Genomic DNA, 21,013 nt, shown 5'->3' with positions numbered 1-21,013 from the left:
TTCTTCAAAATTATTTATTGACAATTTGAAAATAAACACAATTCACCCAGACTGATGGGGGTTCATTTTGAAATCAAAACTATTTTGATTTTCATCAGTCTTGGAAAACTCACACATACATTCTCAAAATTTCAAAAATTTACACATACTAACATAAATGCTGGCAGTCAGACTGACTAATGAGTGGGGGCCTTAACAAAGAACACGTTCTTAACCCTGTTTTCTATGCGTCAAAAATATTCGGTTTTTATAACTTTTGTTAAATATTTTGGCAAAAAAACCGGTCAATATCGAACTTTTTCTGCAATATTAGTATAAATTTCAATAATTGTGAACAGAATCTTTGTTCCTGTGTGCAAAAATATTAAATTTAATAGCAAATTATTCAAATTTAGGGCTAAGGAAAAAAATAAAAACAGCAGAAATAAAAGGAAATTTTGCTTATTTTTGAATATTTAGACGAATATAGTTGAAATAATGTGCAAAAGTCACGAAAATATAGAAATAATCGATTTCGTGAAACACATAAGCCAGCCAAAACCAAGAACTGGGAGGCAAGGCAGAAGAATCTCCTGAAAAATTACGGCTAAACCGACCTTAATTTTCTTGAAATTGGTTTTCGCAATACTATTTTAGGTCCATCGTGATAGTACAAAATAATTTTAGTCTCATCAAGAAATAGACGTCATCCCAATAATAAAGATGGGGTGAAAAGTTGTCTGTAACAAGTCTGAATAGTTTCTATATATTGTGCTGGGAGTTTTTTTACCTGAAGGCTTGTTTAGAAAAAGCAATTTTCTGGTGCTTCACTGTGGTCTTTCGTCAATTTCTTTGATCATTCTTCTGTCAATGCGTGGGGTTACTATTTTTGGCCTGCCATGTAACGTCTTTTCCAAAATCCGTTTACCTGACTTTCTCTTTTTCACACAACAATTAATTTATGATAAAAAATTATTAATAAATAAATATTTTATTGTTCCATAGACGACTCATTAATTTGCATTGGTTTTATTCAATACAGCTTGATACTAAAAAACTCAAATTGGCTATATTGGATCGTCAAATGCTGGATCGCATTCCGGACAAGGGTGAAAATATTAAGGTGCTGCATATAACACACGGTGCTCTTGAATCAAATTTAAATGTAAGGTGCTTACACCTGGGAAATTTTTGCGGATTCTGAAACTACAATGTTCATAGATGAGAAAAATAAAAAAACCAAAAAAAAAAAACCGCCGGAGCGCTTTTTAAATAAATCGCGATTCAAGTTGACAGTTTTAGGGGTTGTTTAGGTTTTTGCGGTTTTCATGGAAACCGCAAGTCCTATCAAAATGGGAATAAAGAAAAAATAAATTCTCTACAAGATTGACCTTAATAATATTTTCGTAGGTTTTACAACTTTTGAGATAAAGAAGTTGAAATTGGGACAATTCAAACTCAATTGTCTCCTTATAAAACAATGTTATGACTGCAATTTCCCAACTTAAACTTATATATCTAAAAAAATGGTACAACCTAGCAAAAATTACATAAGCCAGTCTTGTAGAGAATTTTCACAGCTATAAGATTTTTCAGGTCCCATGCCTATAAGACTTGCCGTATTCAAGCAAAATCGCGAAACCCTAATAAAAAAAACCTAAAAATGTAAACTGAGCTTCTTTATCTCAAAAATGGTACAGCCTGAGAACAAATCGTAAAAGTCAATCCTGTAGGGAATTTTCACAGCTACAAAATTATCTTTAGGTCCATTTCGATTGAACTTGCGGTTTCCAAGCAAAATCGTGAAAACCTAAAGCCCTGAGTACATAAGCTGCCTCGCCTGCATACCTTGCTTGCTTCTGATAAAAGAATAAAAAAGAAAAGGGAAACCCAGTTCGAAATTTGCTTGGCCTCCTTTATTCTTTTATTTTTATTATGTCAGAAATGAAGCAGGAAAGCAAGGCAAGCAGGCGAGGTAGCTTATGTACGCAGGCCTTAAAAAACACCAAAAAAATTTGAATGTTGACCGCGATTTATTTAAAAATCCCTACAGCGATTTTTTCTTGTTTTTGGATTTTCTCATCTATTAAGTTGAGTTAGTTAAGGCGCACCCTTCATTACCTAGTTTTATAAGGGGGCGATACAGTCAATGCACTGTCCCAATTTGAACTTCAATATCTCAAAAATGGTAAAACTTGTAGAGAATTTTCATAGCTACAACATTTTCTTCAGGCTCATGTAGATAGGACTTGCGGTTTCTAAGCAAAATCGTGAAAACCTAAAGATCCCCTAAAAATGTCAACTTGAATCGCGATTTATTTAAAAAGCGCTCCGGCGATTTTTTTTTTGTTTTTTTTTCTCATCTATGAACATTGTTGTTTCAGAATCCGCAAAAACTTCCCAGGTGTAAGCACCTTCCATTTAAATTTGATTCAAGAGCACCGTGAACAGTGAATAATTTCGGTAAGAGGTAAGTCCTCGAAAAATTTATTTTGCCTTTAGAATACTTCAAGAGTTATTTTTTTGTCTTGGAAAGACTTCATAATGTGTTATTTCGCCTTCTGAAGACCTCAAAAGGTCCTCCTTTTTCTTTAGGAGACCTTCTTTCATCTTCTTTGTCTTTGGAAAACCTAGGAAGGATTCGTTTTTCTTTGGAAGACCTCTAAGAAGTCGCTTTCTGTCTTTAGAAGACTCAGATGGTCTTTTTCGTTCTTTAAAAGACCTCAAACAGGTTTATTTCAGAGCCTTCTATTGACATTAAATGGCCTCGAGATGTCTTCTATCTATACAAAATATCAAAAAAACTCTATCCATTCTATTTTCATATTACTATGAAATCCCAGATTTTATAAGTAAATACCAGAAACAGAACAGAAGGCTACGAAATGTAATTTTGAATCATAAAATAAAAGAGAAAATAAAATTTTTAACTGCCATTGTGGTGAATCGTATTGTGAAAATATTTGTGGAATAAAACTTTAAATAATTTTGGTTATTGTGAAAATTATTTGATTTTTTTGTGGAACACTCGATCCTGGACCGAAGCGTGAACATATCATATTACATTTTCATTTACATATCAATATTCCCTACGATTATTATCGTTTTATCTATCGTTGCCAGCCAAGATCTTAAAGACTTATTATTTCGATATGAATGTAAAGTAAGTGTAATTATAAAATATATAAAATTTAGATCGTGTAATTGTATGTTATCTATATAAATAATAGATAGATGACCGCTTTATTTTTTTTAATATTTTACCGACCGGCAAATTAGATCGATTAGGTTGGCCATACTAGAAACAAATGCAACTGTCGGCAGCACGTCGTCTTCCTGTGGTCTGCGATCCAACAGATGTTCCACAACATCGCTATTGAATAATTCTTTATAATATTCTATTATAAACGATTCATAACAATACGATCTTGAAAGATGGCATTTATGTTTGGTGAAATTTCGAATGTAACTTAAAATCGCCTTAATCCCACCGTATTTGACATTGTTTTTTATAAATGATCCGACAATATTGCAGATCAAATGCAACATATCTATCGCCCACAGCATCCTGCGTCCTGTGACAGCCTCACAAAATGGAATGCGCACCCTTAGTGGTGACAATAACGTCAAATGCGTCCAATCGGCATCGCATATATTTAATTCTATTTTGACGTTTATGCTATCAGGCGTGTACATATCTCTCCTCTCAGTACCTATCAAAATTTCCCACTGCGTGAGTAGTCCTCTTAACAGGAATGTATACTGCATGTATTTTATGTTGTTGTGGCTTACATTCAATGCGTCAAAAGTAAGGATGCACAGGCGTTCCTCTTCGGGTTTATTATTAAAAATGTCCCACAGCTTCTAGGTTGTGGAGTCTGTAAACCCCATACCACACATCGGATACCAATATCGCTCCACGAAATTTAGTGTCGGTGTTGGCAAATTGTTGTACATATCTTTCGTAGCGATGTACCCTCTTCTCGATCTCAACGTTTCTACAATGATGAAATTCCTCTTCTCGTCGTTATAATGGGGACAGAAGTTTCCCGGTGTAACAGTCCGATAGAATTCGCAGGGATTCATCTAAGAAATGACGTTAATAAAAAAAATTAAAACGAGAGATCGGTTGGCTTTTCTTTTTTTTAATTTTAAGGTATACAAATGATCTCTTAACAATTCTATTAATTTTTGTTGCCAAAATAATTTTTCAAAACTGATGTTTTGGTTTTTCATAATACCGATTAGTCCCGGTCCACACTAGAGTGGTTTCATTGAAAAAATGTCATGAAATTATGCGTCTCTAGATCGAATTCCATAGTCGAGTAAAATCTTAAAATTGTTGCAGTGAGGAATTCGATTTAAGAACGTCTAATTTCATGATTTCATAATGAAATTCACGCTAGTGTGGACCGGGACTTAGACGTAAAAAATTTTCAATATAATTCAATTGTATATATTGGATCATTTTAATTATTGTTGCACAGCACATACGTATTTATATTAAAACAAACATACCTTTATTTTAATTTGAATGATTTTATTGACATTGATTGATTGAGATTGATTTTATTGTCATGAACTATTTATTTTATTGTTATATGTTTTATGTTTATTTTATTTGTATGCGACTTAAGACAAACTAGAACTGAAAATTCAAGCATTGCTTGCTTGTATTGCTTTGTCACAAACAAATAATTATTTATATACCGATTTACTTATTTTTAGAATAAAAAATGAATATCACTGTGATGTTATTCCAAAATTTTTAAACTGTTGGCGCAAGGAAGTCGCCAACAAGAATAAAATTTGTATAATTGCTGGAAATACATGAACTACTTTTGACTGTTCATTGTCGTAGCAGGGATTTCCCTACATTTATGAAGGATTGTATCATCCTTGACGCACCAAATTCAATTCTAAAGCCGTTAATGCAATTTATATATGAAGGCGAATGCAGTATCGATATAGATCAATATATCGATTTTGCTAAAGCATTGCATACGTTACAGGTCACAGCGCACGTGACCAGTGAATATTTCACTTGTACTTGTCCTTCTGTGGTGCCAAGTCAGCATCTTGGAGAATCGCTCGCAAAGGAAGATCATCAAGGAGATCCGCCGCCTTCAATGGAAAATAATGATCAGGAGAATTATGCAGCTGATGATGATGGAGATCCGCCCGCAAAGGAAGATCATCATGGAGATCCGCCGCCTTCATTGGAAAATAATGATCAGGAGAATTATGCAAATGAATGGAACGATAATTTCGAAGATGATGACATCTTTAAAAGTGTACTATTTGCTGTATTCAATGAAGATTGAGGTCAAAATGCTGATAACATATATGACGATGGTCAAGATGATGCTGAGCGCGGAGATGATGATAGTGGTCAAGGTTGACCAAGGTCAAGGTGGTGAGCGCGAGCTTAATTTGGATGACTACGACTATGATGATGTGGAACATAGAGAGGAAGGATTGCAAAACGCTATGGAGAAAGTTATGTATGAAGATTTTAATATATCGTTTGCCGCTAGTTATTTTAAAGTGTCAAGCACCACACTCGGACGCAGGATCGAAGCAACCCGTGAAAGTCAGATTAAATAATATGGAGAAAATGCTTCTTATGAAGAAATGAATGCAGAAAGCAGGAGAAATAAAAGAATAAGAATCCAAAATTTAATTAAAAGAAAAGAACGTGCTTATACACCTGAAGACCTAGAAAAGGCAATATTTTTTTGTAATAGTCGAGATTTGGATATGAGCATACCATACGCTGCAGCAATGTACAATATCCCAGAACGTATTTTACGAGAAAAGCTTTACGGAACTCCCGGCAAATATTATAGGCCGGAGAGAAACACAAATAAGAAAAAATAAAATATGTAATTTGTTAAACCAATCCGCTCATCAATATCCACATTCCATGTACCATCATCATACGGCTCATTGAAACGACACGACAATCACATAATTACACACAATCATCATGGTCATTCACATGGTGCCCATGGTCGCCAAGGAGATCCGCCTACACTAACATTCCGACCGAAATTGAAAATGATGTGAGGTAAGTAACAAAAACAACCCTTTTGTCAGAAAGACATCAAGTATAAAAATTTCCTTCTATTCTGTTTGCAGACCACCACCATCCTATTTGGTATATACCACTCGGATTGATTTGTCTTCGAATCGTTTCCAGCAAATGTCAAATGTAATGGTCCTGTTTAAAGTTTAGATCCTGTAAGTTGAGAGGAGGAGGAAATTTTATTGTGAGAAAGAAGCTTACCCAGCGTAATTTTCATCAATAGCAACTCCTGGACTCTAAATATGAGTAAAGAATCTGTTAGCTCTTTTGGAAACCTTTGATAACAAGTTAACAGACATTGAAAATTTTACCAAGCCTATTCTGATTAACATAACATAACTTTTTGCCGGATTTGGGATCTTCCGCAAACCATTTATGTATGATGTCAACGTTACAGTCAAACAGGCATAACACTCTCCCCCAAAGTCATACTTTAAGTATGTATATGTCATTGACACATTTTATGAGCATCAAACCGTGTTTTCTCCTTGTATCTAATGTTATAGATCTGATATATGTAATCGTTTAGACAACAAAATACCCACCTCTTCGGCTTTCAAGCATGGTTAGCTGATAAGGCATCTTTATGTTCGAATGAAGCTTCTAGAAATATCTTTAATTGCCATAAAGGTTTCGCTACCCTTTAAATCCTTACCTAACATTTCAGTAAGACTTATCGCATGGTCTTTATACATGAAATATCATACCTTCTCTAGGTAATCCATATCTATTGATGTTTATTCATGGAGAAAAAAAAACAGTTCATGATAAAATTTATGGTGATTTAATGGGCAAATTTTCGAGGTATAATGATCCCGTCTATGTATAATTTATTTATTTAATCATTAAATTATGATTTGATAGCTTACATGCAAATATTTCACAGCCGATAAAAAATAGTCACTTGTTCTCTATTATTATTTTCGAACTATTATTTTTTTCTTTTGTTGATGTATTATATAATTATTATTTAGTTATATTGTGCCATATGTATATTTACACATTTTAGTTCTCAAAATATTCTTAATATTATTATTAGAAATACACAAACAATATTGCGTTAAATTTAATTTATGAAAAAAAACATTAAAAAATATTTTCTTTCTAATGCTATGTTTACATTTACGAAATCCACTCATCCACATTTCATCTGTCAAATCCATAGGTTAAACGTCAAATGAAATCCAATGGATTTCAGATGAGATTTCATTTGACGTTTGAGCTATAGAATTGACAGATGAAATCGAGTGGATTTCGTAAATGTAAACTTAGCATAAGAGTTCTTCCACAAAAATAAACAAAACAAAAACTATTATTTTTGTATACCTACCCAGCATGCGATGACGTGATTTCATGGCATCTTTTGCATTGGTTCAAACGAAGTCGTGAAAAATCCGATCTTTTCATCAGCATTTGAACCCATTCAAAGGATGTCGTGAAAGATCCGATCTTTTCATCAGCATTTGAACCCATTCCATCGATCCATTACTGATGAATTTTGTTCTAAATATATAAGTTTAATTATTTACAATAGGCTCGATGTTGTCGGAGACTCGAAATCACAACCAACGTTGTTAAAACTCTCGTCGTAATGACAATATCATTGCAATGGGTTGGTGAAAATGACATATATACTGTCTTTGAATATGAATTAATAATAAGATGTGCCTATACTAAATCTATCCAAAGGCTTCGATAAACAAATACAAACATTTTACAGAATATTTATGAAAGAATCGCGCTGCACGTCATCAATTTTCCGATAATTGTCGTGCTTCGAAAAGCAAACATTTTGAAAATAATTGAATAATATCGACACCTCCAAATAATAGTATGCTATGTCTGAAAAGTGAGTTTTGCAGGAGAAGCTCTCAAAGTTTACAGTTTTCTTTGACCTTCACTACTATTCTGAGTAAACATTTGTTTATAACTTCTGTTCGGATTGACCGATCATTACCAAAATTTGACAGAATTTAAGTTAAAGGACGTAAAATGTAAAAATGTGAAGAACTTGAAAACATGCTAAGTCGACTTAGCATACTATTGTTTGGAGGCGTCGATATGATGTGTCTATATCATGGCGGAATAACAAGGTGTTACATCGATAACAATAATCGGGCCATTTACCACACCAAACGTCAACATTTGTTCGCAAATTTTGACGTTTGGTCTGATAAATGGTCCGATTATTGTTAACGATGTAACACCTTCTTATTCCACCATGGTCTATATTATATCTATCCAAAGGCTTCGATAAGCAAATACATAAATTTAACGGAATTTATGAAAAACGGAATATTTATGAAAAAATCATGCTGTACGTCATCAATTTTCCAATAATAGTCGTATTAGAAAAATGCTTCGAAAAGCAACAATTTATAGGAGAATAAATATGCCAATGCATAAAATATGTTTCAAATATTGCGATATTGTCCCATCTGTACTTACGAAACTTCAAAAATAACCATTAGGTCTCCTAATCGTATCAATAACTTTAGACTAACTTCATAAGATTTAAGCAAAACATATGAAACTAATTAACATATTTCGGAACATAACAACAGAGCGATATCAAATATAATTTATTAAAATCGATTAATTTGCGGTATATGCGATTTGTAATGGGCCATAGAAATGAGTTTACCCTAGTATAAGCCATACAGATGCTAAGTTTATTAGGACATAACAGCATCTCTTCGAGTAAGAGATTTTACCAACATCATCGATTGGCCCACAATTCCGCCTTAAAACAATGGTGAGCAAAATAGGAAAAGAAACATTTTAAGGGAGAATTAATATTTAATTTTTCTTGTTGTTTCATTATATATTTAAACATTTTAAGCACTAATGTTATCTAAAATCGTGCTACAAATGAATTATTAAAGAATTATTACAAAAAATACTTAAACGTCCAAGTGTTGATGAATTAATTAAATTAAGAGTATTTTACAGAAACCACCATTGGATGGCCGTGCACACCATTGTTTTAGGGCGGAATTGTGGGCCAATCGATGATGTTGGTAAAATCTCTTACTCGAATTCTTCAACACTTGGACGTAAAAAATGTTCTGTCATATTGTTTATTCATAATTAAAAAAAAAAACGTATTTTGATGCGTTTGTTGTGCAAAAATTTAAGATGCCAAAAATGAACGTGTTAGGAGCAAAATCATAGAAAGGATGAACAATTTAAGAAGAATATTTATAATATATCTGTGGTAAGTATTGATATCTATCTTGACGGAATACATTATCGCGTCATTTCATTAAACTTGTATACATTTTATTTCAGGAACTTTTGAATGATCTGAAGGACACACGAAAAAATATTCCAAGGACCAAATAAACATAAGTCGCTGTATCAAGTAGTAACGCTCTAGTTCCAGTATCAAGGATCAAGATGGACCTGTCATATCCATAAGTATACAAGATTATATTGTCATGTATACATACATATATGCATTTACCCATTTATCTGACTTCAAATTACTAGTAATTTTGGCTATAATTTCTGACTACCGAATTGACTGGTTACTGGTAATGCAATGAATGGACAAGTGGCTTTCCGAAGACTATCGAATTGACTGGTTACTGGTAATGCAATGAAGAGACAATTGCCTTCACACGAGGGGACAATAGACCCCTTCCTATGACATCCCCATGTTAAATTCACCAGTCTATAACATTGCGAGTAGATTGGGTGGTAACTAGGGGTGTTTACCAGTAGCCAGCAAAATTGCTAGTTATTCCCTAGTTACCCGCACAACTGGGATGTGTGATTTGTTTTGTTTGAAAAATAAAATGTGTCGGTATTTTTAATTATTTTATTTGATTGATTTCTATAAAATAATGAATGAAACCGCCATTAAAACGTGTCTATAAAATTTTTATTTTGTTTCAAGAATGTGTTGCATAAATTTGTTTTAAGATTTTCGGTGTTATTCGCGAGTTTACGTTCTACTCGGCTGCTACAAAGCAAGTGAGTGATTTTGACATTCTCTTTCTATAAGAGACAGTCCTTTCGAAATACATAAACCCAAATTTAATGGGAAAGTGTACGTTTACGTGTTATTTCGTAAGGCTTGTCGGTCGCATAGATTTTCGTTTCGAAGACGTTTTCAAAATTTCTCTTGTTATCGTTTTCTGTACGACAGGAGGTTCCATATAATTGTACTAAAAATGGAATTTTCCACCACTATTTGATATTGAAAGAATTTCTTCCAATTCCATCGGGTGTTGTGGTGTCGTCGCAGAAAATAGTTTCTCGTTGGTCCTTTTTCTCCTTCATTTTTTCATAGTAGAGTTTCTGAACCCATGAATCTAAATAAATAACAAAACACTATGTTTTAACGTCACTATAGTATGTTTTATTTGAAATTAATGTTATGTATATGTATGTAGATCATAATGTAGGATTATAATTGAGATGTCAAAGTCAGTAAAATAGACAACAGCAAAGAATTCATTTCAATTTTAAATTCCAGATGTTTAACAAACACTTTAGTATTTGTTGTGATTGTTTTGTGTTAAATGGCAAAGTGTAATCATGCTGTTGGTTGGGTCACGCTTACTCTACTCTGTATTAGAATGAATAACTAAATTAAAATTGCATAATTTAAATGAAAATAATTAAGGTTTATAGAAATTGTAATTCTTTCTATAGAAGAAGAAAAATTTCAAGAAAATTAATTATTAAGTATAATTTATAAACAAAAAATAAACTAGCATACAAAATAAAATGTATCTTTTTTTGGGTAGAAGCAGAGAGAATAAAATATTAATAAACTTTACTGACAAGAACAAAAATTGTTAAGTGTAGTTATCTGTTTGATTGCAGCACTTTTAAAGTTGCTGGACAATTGACGAATTAAATTGTTTTTTTTTTTTTTCAACGCGCATTTATGATGGAGGTGGCGGTGGTGGGGGTTGTGCTAAGCTGCCAATGCCTGGGGGAGGGGGTGCACAAGGAGGAGGTGGTGGTGGAGCATAGGCCCCATGAGCTCCAGCCCCCCCATGCAGGGAATCCAGGTGGAGGCAAAATACCCGGAGGTGCCTGCCATGGGGGTGGCAACAGTGGGGGCATTGGTCCAGTACCCGGTGGTTGAAGTGGTCCAGTACCAGGTGGTGGTGGTGGATCACCGCCTGGTGGTGGAGGCTGTGGTGCACTCATCCATGGCATTAGTGGTGGTGCAGCCGGTGTTGGTGGTTGGGTTGTTGGTGGTGGAGGAATCAAGGGGGGCATGGCCACGGGAGGAGGATTAGAAGTACCCCAAGCTGGTGGTATTGGTGGAGGCGGTGCCACAACAGCAGCATTGTGAGGTGGTGGCGGTGCACTTTGTATAGCCTGCATTGTTGTTGGTTTCTTATCGAATATGCTATAACCACGATTGATATGCACTTGGGCCAATGGATCAGGTGTAGTTTTGGGGGCAGCAGATGGTGGTGGACCCTCGCCCAGCTCAGCCATTAAGCTCAAATATTCCTCATCAATTTTAGCTTGAGAATTTTCACCTTCTTCACCTGGAGCTGCACCGGGGCGTTTGCTGCGACAATCCTTAGAAATGTGACCTGCTCCACCACAAGATGTACAAACAATGCTATTTGTGATGTTGGGTTTATCGGGGCAAAGCCATGACTTGTGTTCCGTTTCACGTAGAGTACCATTCAATTGGGCCAACTCTCTTAATTGCATGCGGTGCAAATCATTATGTCCTTCGGGTACTTCTATACCCTGGCGTATAATATCCTTGATTTTATCAACTGCCTTTTTAACAGCCTCAGGATTGGAGGCAGTAATGAAGGCATGTAATGGCTCATCTTCACCCGCCATGGGTTGGCCATCCTTGCGTCCAACTTTTCCTTCTTGACCGAGCCTTTGCCTCGTATAATAATTTTGGCTCCAGTTTCCTTTTCAATGGCTTTCAAAGTATTGCCACGTGGGCCAATCAAGAGACCAACAAAATTAATATCTGGATGTTGCTCCTGTGGTATCAATACCCAGCAAAAAGTTTGCCTCCAAAGAGGCAGTTAAATGATATGTACAAGTGATCTGGAAGTGCATCAAATTATGCATTTTCACTCATGATTTTTACAAGAGCGTGACTACTGAAAGAGGCACTCCATTGCACTGCATTTTAACTGACCCGTTGGCACTGCATTTTAACTGACCCTCTGGCACTGCATTTTAACTGACCCTTTGGCACTGCATTTTAACTGACCCTTTGGCATTGCATTTTAACTAACCCTTTGGGGTAGAATAGGATGCAGTCCAAAGCACGTGTTTTTGTGCAAGCCATTACAAAATATCCCAGAACAAATAAAATGCATTTATTATTTGTGGAGAACAAAAATATTAAGAACTTTATTACATTAACACAAATTATGAAAATTCTCCATTGAATTCAATCGCAAACATGCGTGTTTCCTCCACTCTCTATTTAATTCAAGCTGAATTGTTTATGCTTCATCTGCTATTTGGGTTTGATATTGTCTCCAACAGCACTCCATTGGGAAATTTTCTACTCGTGAGTTACCGGAAAAATGTTCACAAATTAAATATTTTGTAGTTTGTATTAGCAAATTTTTGGAAATTTTAACACGCTTATTTCTTTTTATAAAATGTATGCCGCTCACTGTAGAGATGTATACACTGATTTCTGAACGTGTAGGGATCTCTAACAACTGCTAATAAAATGTAGCGAACGGAGTGCCTTTTTCACGACTCCGTTTGGACTGCATCCGGATGCTGTTAAATTGTGAGGAATTGGAGTGCCTTTTTCACGACTCCGTTGAACTGCATCCGGATGTTGTTAAAATGTGACAATTGGGTGTGATTCTTTGGATTGCATCCAAATGCGGTAAAAAGTGAGGACTGGAGTGCCTTTTTCACGACTCCGTTTGAACTGCATCAAAACATGCCGTGAAAGAACTAGTCCACATTGCACTACTTCCAATTTATTTTGCTGGGTACCTTATCAATGACCCTTGTAACTGGTGGCCTAAAGGAAACATTGCATAGACATTACAAAAATCAGGAAAATAAATTTACATTTCCGTGGACAACTTACTTGTAATCTGCTGGCGGTTTAAAGTCAGGATTAACCGTTTGCATTTTCTGGATCAATTGATGTCTTTGATCTTCCAACTTCTTGCGATAACGAAATTCTCGGGTATTCAAACGCTTGCCATCAGAGCTATAGATTGGTTTCGGCGATGGAGACCTATTAAAGAAAACAAAAAGTGGTAAAAAATTAGCAAATTATCTAAAAATATAACCCCTATTTTCACATTCTAAAATTGTAAGCTGAAAATTTTAAATAAAATTATAATTAATTCCTATTTAAAATCCTGTAAAACGTTGATTAGATTAATATGAACATTATTGATTAGGATTATTAGAATTAGAAAAAAACATCATCATCATTAGATTAGAATTATGTCACACATAAGCCGCTGTCACTTCCCAATTCACAGCTCTTTGGCAAGATGAAAGTGGTGGGGGAAGGAAAAAGAAAAATTTTGATTAATATTCTCTATAACAACATATTTAATCACGTTTCTCTTTGATTTTGCTTTTTTACACTAAATACTCTTTTTTACTGACTGTGTGAGTGTTAACTTATTGTGGCCGTCCACGTTTTTTGTATTTTTATCTAGAATTTGAAAATTCTCTGTATTTTATCCTTTGAAAAAAGAAAATTGTATTTATTAGAAACATTATCATTAGCACAGTTTAACTAAAGTGAAAAATCCATTTTGTCGTGTGGTCGTGTCGTTCTATGAGCCGTATGATGATGGTACATGGAATGTGGATATTGATGAGTGGATTGGATGAACAAATGACATATTTTATTTTTTCTTATTTGTTTTTTTTTCTCCGGGTTATAATATTTGCCGGGAGTTCCGTAAAGTTTCACTCGTAAACTACGCTCTGGGATATTGTACATTGTTGCAGCGTATGGTATGCTCATATCCATATCTGGACTATTACAGAAAAATATTGCCTTTTCTAGGTCTTCAGGTGTATAAGAACGTTCTTTTCTTTTAATTAAATTTTGGATTCTTATCCTTTTATTTCTCCTGCTTGCTGCAGCCATTTCTTCATCAGAAGCATATTCTCCATATTCTTTAGTCTGACTTTCACGGGTTGCTTTGATCCTGCCGGGAGTTCCGTAAAGTTTCTCTCGTAAACTACGCTCTGGGATATTGTACATTGTTGCAGCGTATGGTATGCTCATATCCATATCTGGACTATTACAGAAAAATATTGCCTTTTCTAGGTCTTCAGGTGTATAAGAACGTTCTTTTCTTTTAATTAAATTTTGGATTCTTATCCTTTTATTTCTCCTGCTTGCTGCAGCCATTTCTTCATCAGAAGCATATTCTCCATATTCTTTAGTCTGACTTTCACGGGTTGCTTTGATCCTGCCGGGAGTTCCGTAAAGTTTCACTCGTAAACTACGCTCTGGGATATTGTACATTGTTGCAGCGTATGGTATGCTCATATCCATATCTGGACTATTACAGAAAAATATTGCCTTTTCTAGGTCTTCAGGTGTATAAGAACGTTCTTTTCTTTTAATTAAATTTTGGATTCTTATCCTTTTATTTCTCCTGCTTGCTGCATCAGAAGCATTTTCTCCATATTCTTTAGTCTGACTTTCACGGGTTGCTTTGATCCTGCCGGGAGTTCCGTAAAGTTTCTCTCGTAAACTACGCTCTGGGATATTGTACATTGCTGCAGCGTATGGTATGCTCATATCCATATCTGGACTATTACAGAAAAATATTGCCTTTTCTAGGTCTTCAGGTGTATAAGAACGTTCTTTTCTTTTAATTAAATTTTGGATTCTTATCCTTTTATTTCTCCTGCTTGCTGCAGCCATTTCTTCATCAGAAGCATATTCTCCATATTCTTTAGTCTGACTTTCACGGGTTGCTTTGATCCTGCGTCCGAGAGTGGTGCTTGACACTTTAAAATATCTATCATACATAACTTTCTCCATCGCTTTTTGCAATCTTTACTCTCTATCTTGCAGGTCATCATAATCATCCAAATTAAGCTCGCGCTAACCACCTTGACCTTGACCACCACCATCATCACTATCATCATCTCCACGCTCAGCATCATCTTGACCATCGTCATCTCTGCTATCAGCATTTTGACCACAATATTCATTGAATACAGCAAATAGTAAATTTTTAAAGCTATCATCTTCGAAATTATCGTTTAATTCATCTGCATAATTCTCCTGATCATTATTTTCCATTGAAGGCGGAGGATCTCCATGATGATCTTCCTTTGGGGGCGGATCTCCAAGATGCTGACTTGGCACCACAGAAGGACAAGCAGTAACGCAATTGCAAAAAAATGGTTATCCAAAATCAAAATAAGTATTTTATGGTAGCAAATTTAGAAGTTGAAATAACAATAACAAATATACGAACCTTTTTCACAAATACATTTATAAGTTTTTCCAAAAATTTCAAAAAAAAATAATATATAAATAAATAAAGCAGCGGTCATCTATCATTATTCATATAGATAACATACAATTACACAATTACAATTTCAATTTTAGAAATTTTATAATTACACTTACTTTACACTCATATCGAAATAATAAGTCTTTAAGATCTTGATAGATAAAACGATAATAATCGTAGGGAATATTGATATGTAAATGAGTGTTCCAAAAAAAATCAAATACTTTTCACACACGAGAGAACTATCGCATAGATAAGCGTGTTCCACAATTACGTTTCACAATACGATTCAGTTAAAATTGTATTTTTTATTTTATTTTGTGATTCAAAATGACTGACATTTCGTAGCCTTCTGTTCTGTTTCTGGTATTTATGAAAATAGAATGGATAGAGGATAGAGGTTTTTTGAGATTTTGTATAGATAGAAGACATCTCGAGGCCATTAAATGTCAATAGGAGGCTCTGAAAAAACCCCGTTTGAGGTATTTTAAAGAACGAAAAAGACCATCTATCTGAGTCTTCTAAAGACAGAAGGCGTATATGGAACAAGAAAATATTTATTTATTAATATTTTTTATCATAAATTCATTGTTGTGTGTGTAATAGACGGTATATTCAGAAAAAGAGAGAGTCAGGTAAACGGATTTTGGAAAAGAAGTTACATGGCAGGCCAAAAATAGTAAACGAAAGACCACAATGAAGCACGAGAAAATTGCTTTTCCTAATTAAACAAGATTTTGGAGTAAGTCAAAAAAGTGCTACAAAATAACAAGCCTTCAGGTAAAAAACCTCCCGCACAATATATAGAAACTATTCAGACTTGTTACAGACAAAATAATTTTTTTGAGGACTTACCTCTTGATGTCACCGAAATTATGCACTGTTATATGCAGCACCTTAATATTTTCACCGTTGTCCGGATTGCGATCCACTATTTGACGATCCAACATAGCCAATTTGAGTTTTTATACCCTCCACCATAGGATGGGGGGTATATTAAGTTTGTCACTACGTTTGTAACTACTCGAAATAATCATTGTAGACCCCACAAACTATATATATTCTTGATCAGCGTGCAATTCTACATCGATATAGTCATGTCCGTCCGTCTGTCCGTCTGTGGAAATCACTCTAGCGTCCGAACGGATTGAATTAGGTGGATGAAATTTTGGGAAAATCTATTATATGTATGTAGGATATTTGGTATTGAAAGCGGGCTATGTAGGTCCACGTTTTCGTATAGCCCCCATACAAAGTGACGCGTGACGCGTCGTCTTTTTAAGGAAATTTTAAGATATTTCGCCCATTTGACCACCTAATTGGTTGTAATTTGGTATTTTGTATCTCCAGAGGCTAGAAAATATTTCTACCAAATTTTGTTTATATAGGTTCACGTTTTGGTATAGCCCCCATATAAGACCCCATATAAAGTACGCGTCATTTTAAGATATTTTGAATGTATTAGTCTCATTTGACCACAGAATCGGTTGTAACTTTGCATTTTACGTTTCGAGAGGCTAAGAAACATATCTACCATAAAATGTTTACATATGTCCACGTTTTGGTATAGCCCCCATATAAAGCCTCATATAAAGTACGCGTCATTTTAAGATATTTTTAATGTATTAGTCCCATTTGAGCACCGAATTGGTTGTAATTTGGTATCTTTTGTCTCCAGAGGCTAAAAACCCTTTCTACCAAAGTTTGTTTATATAGGTCCACGTTTTGGTATAGCCCCCATATAAGGCCCCGTATATAGTACGCGTCACTTTAAGATATTTTGAATGTATTAGTCCCATTTGACCACAGAATCGGTTGTAAGTTTGTATTTTGTGTTTCCAGAGGCTAAGAAATATTTCTACCATAAAATGTTTATATAGGTCCTGGTTTTGATATAAACCCCATAGGACGATATCTCCCGATTTTCGGTATTTTGAAGGTTTTAGCCTCATTATCGCAGCGAAATGGATGAAATTTGGTATTTAGTCTTCGTTGGGGGTATAAAACAATCCCCCAGAAATTTGTAGGTATAGGTCCACGCCTTCATATAGCCGCTATAGGACGGTACCTCCCGATTTTCGGTATTTTGAAGGTTGTGACCTCAAATTCCAACGAAATGGCTGACATTTGGTGGTTAGTCTTCATTTGGGGTGTAAAACATTCCATATGAAATTTGTCGGTATAGGTCTACGCCTTCATATAGCCCCCATAGAACGGTACCTCCCGATTTTCGGTATTTTGAAGGTTGTGGCCTTAATATTTCACCGAAATTGCTGAAATTTGGTGGTTAGTCTTCAATTGGGGTATAAAACATTCCATATGAAATTTGTCGGTATAGGTCACACGCCCTCATAGTCCCCATAGGACGATTTCTCCCAATTTTCGATAGTTTTGAAGGTTTTAGCTATACTATACTACCAAAATGCCAAAAATTTGATATTTCGTCCTCTTTTGGGATGAAAAACTTTCTCCCAGAAATTTATCTGTATCGGTCCACGCTTTAATGTACACCCCATTGAACGGTACATCCCAATTTTCGGTGTTTTTAAGGGTTTAGCCTCATTATAACACCGAAATGGCTAAAATTTGGTACATAGTCTTCGTTGTGGGTATAAATTTCCACCTGAAATTAGTCGGTATAGGTCAACGTCTTCATATAGCTCCCATGGAACGGCACCGCCCGATTTTCGATATTTTGAAGGTTTTAGACTCATTATTCTACCGAAGTGGCTGAAATTTGGTATTTAGTCTTTTTCCAGGCTACAAAAATTTCTCTCAGAAATTTGTCGGTACAGGTCAACGTTTTGAAAGAACCGTACCTCCCGTTTACCGGTAATTTGAATTTTGTAGCCTCATTATTTCACCGTAGTAGCTGTAATTTGGTATTTAGTCTTTTTCTGGGCTACAAAAATTTCCCTTATAAATTTGTCGGTATACGTGTATGGTTTGGGGGGTACCCCCATAGAACGGTATATCCCAATTTTCTGTATATTGAAGGTTTTAGCCTCATTATAACACGGAAATGGTACTTAGTCTTCGTTGAGGGTATAAATTTTTTCACCTAAAATTTGTCGGTATAGGTCCACGGGTTCATATAGCCCCCATACAACGGTACCTCCTGATTTTCTACATATAGCTCGTTCTCCACCAAAATAGCTGATATTTGGTATTAAGTTTAGGTCGACGTCCTCAAATACCCCATAGGACCGTACCTTCCGATTTACGGTATTTTGAAAGTTGTGTCCTCAATATACCAACGATATGACTGAAATTTAGTACAGTTGAACCTCGATTATCCGTGAATCGATTATCCGGGAACCTCCATTATCCGTGATAGAAAATAAATGTTGGACTTTTTTCCATTTCTTCTATTTTTCGTTATAAACTTCATTACCAGGGAGTAAAAACACACTTTCCAATTAATCTGATTAAGCAAACAAAAGGTAAACAAACAGAAACTGGAAATTCCTCCGTATTACACAATTTGTGTATTATGGTATCACAAAAACCATGGGACAAAGACAATTCAGGTGAATATGATGATGATATTTATTTATCCTTTTAAATTTTTATTTATCCTTTTTCATATTATTGTACAATATTATGTCATTTTTAATTAAAAATATGTTCAAAAACTGCATAAAAACATTGCCTCCATTATCCGGGAAAATCGATTATCCGTAATGCCTCCGGTCCCGACCATCACGGATAATCGAGGTCCGACTGTATTTAAATTGCCATGGGTGTATAAAATATTGCAGAAGAGAATTATCTGTATAAGCCCTTTTCTTCAAATAACCCCCATAGAAGCGTACTTCCCGATTTTCGGTATTTTAAGGCTGTGTCATCAATATCGCATCGAACGGATGAAATTTAATATTGAATCTCCGTTGGTGGTATAGAACTTCCCACCTGAAAATTTCCGGTATTGTTCCATGTTTTTATATACCCACCTTAGAAAGATCCCTCCCAATTTTTGGTATTTTGAAAGTTTTAGCCACAATATTCAATAACTGAATAACTGGAATTTGGTATTTAGTCTTCTCTGGAGTTACGAAACTTTCCTCCAGAAATTTATCGGTACAGGTTAACGTTTTATACAGCCTCCATAGAACGGTGCTCCCGATGTTGATAACTATGCAAATCCAGAATATCCAGGTTTAGGTCTAGTCGGTTTTGCCCAATTTTTAAAGGGAATAAAAGGAAGAGTTTAGAATTTTCATAAACGAAATAAAACTAATTGTTCCTATTCACTTCAATACAGTTCGTGGTGGAGGGTATAAAAAGTTCGGCCTGGCCGAACTTAACGCTTTTCTTACTTGTTTAGTATGAAGCTGTATGGAACGAGAAAATATGTATTTATTAATAATTATACCCTCAGCCTTTAGGCTATGAAGGGTATATACACTTTCATACGGGCAAAATGTGCCTCATCGAAATAATGGTTTTAGACTCCAAGTATGTTTGGACGAAATGTGTTTCAGACAATTTGGAGTCGATTGAGCAATGTCCGTCCGTCTGTCTGTCTGTCTGGCTGGCTGGAGCGCACGATAACTCTCGAAGGGATGAACCGATTCGGTTCAAATTTTGGCTTTCGTAATATTTTGTCCAAACTTAGTTTAAGTTCGAAGATGAGCTATCTCGGTCCACTCCTTCCGGTACCTCCCCCACAAAAGTTCGAAAATGTTCGGAAAATTTGTACGCACGATAACTCTTGAAGGGTGTAACCGATTTGGTCCATACTTTGCCCATCGTGGAGCGTGTACCAGACTTTGATCAGGTTTTAATATGGACTCAATCGGTCCACTCCGTCGGGTACCTCCCACACAAAATTTTGGAAAAGTTCAGTTTAGGAACATCTCTCGAATCGCTTTGATTTTTGCTTTAGCAACTTGTATTCACTGCCCTCCATACGACGGTATAAGTTTCATCAGGGGCAAGTCCATACTTCCTGAGAAAATAGCCTGAAAGTTGCAAAAAAAAACCCTATGACACCGTGTGAGGAGGTTGGAGGGCAAAATAACTCTCGAACAGGTCTGCCGATTCGGTCCAAAGTTTGGCCTTAGTAATATTTTGTCCAAACATAGTTTAAGTTCGAAGATAAGCCATATCGGTCCACTCCTTCAGGTACCTCCCCCACAAAAGTTCAAAAATGTTCGGAAAATTTGTGCGTACGATAACTCTTGAAGAGAGTGGCCGAATTGGTCCATACTTTACACATCCTAATATATCTACCAGATATAGATTAGGTTCAAATATGGACTATATTTGTCCACTCCATCCGGTACCTCCCACTCAAAATTTCGGATACATGTTCACTTTAAGACCTGCTTTCGAATCACTTTGATTTGTGTTGAAGCAACTTGCATTGCTGCCTCAATTGCGATGGTAAAAATTGTTTCAGGGGCAAGTTCATACTTCTTGAGCAAACATCCCTGAAGTTCTAAAAAACCCCTTTGGT

General features: G+C 35.4%; 1 pseudogene; it reads right to left on the bottom strand.

The window, feature by feature from the left end:
- Positions 1-10,752: 10,752 nt before the first annotated feature.
- LOC141391148 (splicing factor 1-like) lies at positions 10,753-13,272 on the bottom strand (annotated as a pseudogene).
- Positions 13,273-21,013: the final 7,741 nt, after the last annotated feature.

This window comes from Musca autumnalis, unplaced genomic scaffold (genome assembly GCF_047663935.1).
Source record: "Musca autumnalis isolate F117 unplaced genomic scaffold, ASM4766393v1 scaffold_1, whole genome shotgun sequence".
Lineage (NCBI taxonomy): Eukaryota > Metazoa > Arthropoda > Insecta > Diptera > Muscidae > Musca > Musca autumnalis.
The sequence above is the reverse complement of the archived record's forward strand: the minus strand, read 5'-3'. Positions and strand labels throughout refer to the sequence as shown.